Source organism: Nematolebias whitei, chromosome 5 (assembly GCF_014905685.2).
Source record: "Nematolebias whitei isolate Nwh7 chromosome 5, NemWhi1, whole genome shotgun sequence".
Lineage (NCBI taxonomy): Eukaryota > Metazoa > Chordata > Actinopteri > Cyprinodontiformes > Rivulidae > Nematolebias > Nematolebias whitei.
Genome location: NC_056502.1, coordinates 49071861 through 49075649, shown reverse-complemented (window position 1 = coordinate 49075649; position 3789 = coordinate 49071861). Strand labels below are relative to the sequence as shown.

Genomic DNA, 3789 nt, shown 5'->3' with positions numbered 1-3789 from the left:
GGTCCTGTGCATGTGTGAATCCGGTCCTGTGCATGTGTGAATCTTGACCAGTGCACGTGTGAATCTGGTCCTGTGCATGTTTGAATCTGGTACTGTGCATTTGTGAATCTGGTCCTGTGCTTGTGTGAATCTGGTCCTGTGCATGTTTGAATCTGGACCTTTGCATGTGTGAATCTCCTCCTGTGCATGTGTAAATATGGCCCTTTGCTTGAACAAATCTGGTCCTGTGCTTGTGTGAATCTGGTCCTGTGCACGTGTTAGTCTGCTCCTGTGCATGTTTGATTCTGGACCTTTGCATGTGTGAATCTCGTCCTGTGCATGTGTAAATATGGACCTGTGCTTGTTCGAATCTCATCCTGTGTATGTGTAAATATGGACCTGTGCTTGTTCGAATCTCGTCCTGTGCTTGTTTAAATATGGACCTGTGCTTGTTTGAATCTGGTCCTGTGCATGTGCCTACAGAATATAAAAATTTACAAGACAAAAGATAAAATGACCATGGCCTGTTAAATTACAACACACAGCTTTCTCTGAATTGCTCATCTCAATGAACCGAAAGCAGAAACAAAATCCGGCTTCAGTTTAATCTTGAGTAAAATGTGAAAAAGCATGAATTATACAAACATTATTTGATCATTATTTTAATGCCCACACTACCAATCACATCTCAGACACATGTTCCTCTCCTGACTACTGATCTGACTGCAGACCTGAACTCATCCCTTGAGTGGCCCCTGTGCCCAGAGGAGAAAAAAAGAAAAACTGCTTGCTTATTAATTTGTTTTTTAATTGAATTTCTCCTGCCATTTCTCTGCTTAGTTAATCCCTGCACTGGCCTGTGGGCAGATGATTGGCGTGTAATTACCAGCTGTCGCCATGTGTGCTTCTTCAGTGCTTCTCTTCTTACTCTGCTCATGGCTAAGGCAGCAAAATCTCTTGGACTATCTCTCTACTTGTCCACTCTTACATATCTGCCTCTCCCTCCAGTCTGCTCAGTTCCTCTCTCTCCAAATCTCTTCTGTCTCTCATTTATGTATCTAAGGAAACATCAATCCCCAGAAGGGATTTTTCAAGAGTGAGGACGTATTTTTCTTTTCTTTTCAGAATCAGAAAAAAAGTTTTATAATCACTTTTTGTACAGCCTGTATCAGTTGTGGCATCAGTGAGAGCGGTGGCTAAGTTAAACTCCTTCATTCTTTGAGGACACATGTTAATAAAATAGGCAGCAGATAACAGTAATTACCTCTCAGTGGCTCCTGCTCCTCACTGGGAGGACACAGTGCAAGAGTGAGGTCTGCCTCTTCACAAGCCTGTATGTTTAAAAGATTAATTCTGTTTTTAATTAGAGCGCACCCTGAGCACTACGCCAAATGCTGTCTTCCCTCCATCCTTGTCATCACTGTATTAGCATAAGTAATTAGATTCCTATTTTCTTACACAGTGCTGGTATCCATGTGGATGTGGGCAATAAAGTTCACCAGTAGAATAATGGAGTTCACAGTTGAAGCATCTTTCAGCACCCACACGGGGGGTTCAAAGAAGGCAGTGTACTCTGAACTGCTGTTTGGTGCATAGGCACAAATGATAGTTAGAGCCCATCCCAATACTCCCACAATGGCACACAGAAGTAACCCTCTCATTTATGGGGGAAAACCTGCAATGCACAGATGCCAATCTGGGTGGCAATAAGTAGGTCTACACCAACTGGGTAGCTCTCATCATACGCAAATCCAGAGTAAAGTAAGATCCAGCCACTTCCAATGAGAATGCTTCACGTCTCGTCGGGACCAGCTTTGAACTTAGGAAAAAGTTATTCTGACCCACAAAAGAGGATTATGACCTTTAAACAAAAACAAAAAAGCAAACAAATAAAACCTGACTAACAAGAAAACCCGTCTGACTTACCCAGCATGTCAGTCCTGAAAGAAACCCTGGATTAACCCCTCTGAAGGATTACTGAGACATGATGGTTTTTACTGGCTGAATCTCAGATAGCTTTTTTTCCCCTCCTGTGACTGACCACCCTATTGTGTTTTAGTTCCATTCATGATTAACGTTTCGAACAATTATTATATTTTTGAAATCTCTTCTTCCATCTTAAAAACAAGTAAACTGCTTATTTAGCAACACTGTTCAAGACGTTATTTAATATTGGCACAAAGAGTTTTAGAATTATTAGGGAAATATACCATCCTAACTGGGCCTTCCTGAAAGCAGAGAAGAAACCCAAACAGGACTCCAGTCAGCCATCGGGTGAAAAGGAGGAACCCAGACCCAGACCAGTGGTCATTCCATATGTTGAGGGAGTATCAGAGAAACTGAGACGTTTATTTCCTAAACACAACGTCCCAGTGGCTTTTAAACCCCAAAATACATTAAGGCAAAGACTGGTTCATCCCAAAGATCCAGTCCCCCGGCACAAACAGAGTAATGTTGTGTATGCTGTTCAGTGTCAGGAGGGTGATCAGTCTTACATCGGGGAAACTAAACAGCCACTGGCCAAAAGGATGGCCCAGCACAGAAGATCAACAACATCAGGCCAGGACTCTGCGATCTACACTCATCTTCAGGCCAGCGGGCACTCTTTCAGGGATGAAGATGTTCACATCCTGGATAGAGAGGAACGATGGTTTGAGAGAGGAGTAAAGGAGGCCATCTTTGTGAAAAGAAATTGTCCATAATTAAACAGGGGTGGAGCCTCCGGGTTCAACTGTCCCCCTCTTACAATGCTGTTACTGCTAGTATCACTCAACCCCCTGTGAATAGTAAACAGCCATCAATGTGCTAATGATCCATTGTTAGGCTGATGGTTCTTCTTGATCATGTGAGCAGCTGGTTTTGGTTGTCAGCAGCAAAACTGGTTGGTCCACTCTGAGAAGGTGCTATTTATAAGACTGAGCTGAATACAGCTCCTCAGACTGTGGAAGTCTTTCAACGAAACTTTTCTACATTTTGTTGTTGTTGTTGTTTTGTTTTTGTTTTTTTAATGTCTAGAGGACCAGATTGAACTTTTTTTTAGACATCCTAGGTAATATTAACTAAATAAATAATAGTTGCCTTATAATTTTTTGGGCTGATTGACATGTGTATACTGCAGTTTGGTGGTTCTCAAACTTCACAGCAAGTAAATTAATAATGACGATGACAGCTGCAGGAAGAGGAGAAGCTTTGGTGCTGAACCTGAATCTATTTCAACCAAACAAAGCTCATTTTTTTCTGAGTTTCTGTGGTTGTTTAATAACAACAGATTCAACACTCGTGTTTTTCTTCAAATCGCATAAAACTTTTGCCTTTTACTAAAGGTTTCCAATGAGAGGAGCAACATAAGTTTCAACTATTTATTTGTATGTGGGGAGTGGTGGCACAGAGGTTAGAGAAGGTGGGCCTGGGATAGGAAGGTCGCCAGTTTGAATCCCCGTACAGACAACATCAAAATGTGGGTGGAAAAGGTGAAACATTCACACCTGCCTCCACCTTCACTCACCTCACTCTGGGCTCTTGTTCAAGGCCTTTAACCCCCACAATCTGCTCCCAAACAGGTCTCTTTTGAAAATGAGTCATTGTGGCTCAATGAGACTACCTGTAAAAACAAAGGTTAACCCTCCTGTTGTGTTCACCTCCCACTCCTTACTTTAGTGTTCCTGGTCAAAATTGGCCGGTCTGTTTTAACTGCTCTTAAATTACCACAAAAATAATTTTTCACCACCAAATTTTTATTCAACACTCTTTAGCTGTGAACAATGTCTCAAAGTAGTGTTTAACATAAACATATTGAATTAGACATAAAAT

General features: G+C 41.7%; 1 non-coding gene across 1 annotated transcript; it reads left to right on the top strand.

Annotated features, from left to right (window-relative positions):
• Positions 1-3252: 3252 nt before the first annotated feature.
• LOC119410447 lies at positions 3253-3367 on the top strand. Its single transcript, XR_005186835.1, has one exon. It is a non-coding gene; the product is annotated as a U5 spliceosomal RNA (small nuclear RNA).
• The last annotated feature ends 422 nt before the right edge of the window (positions 3368-3789 follow it).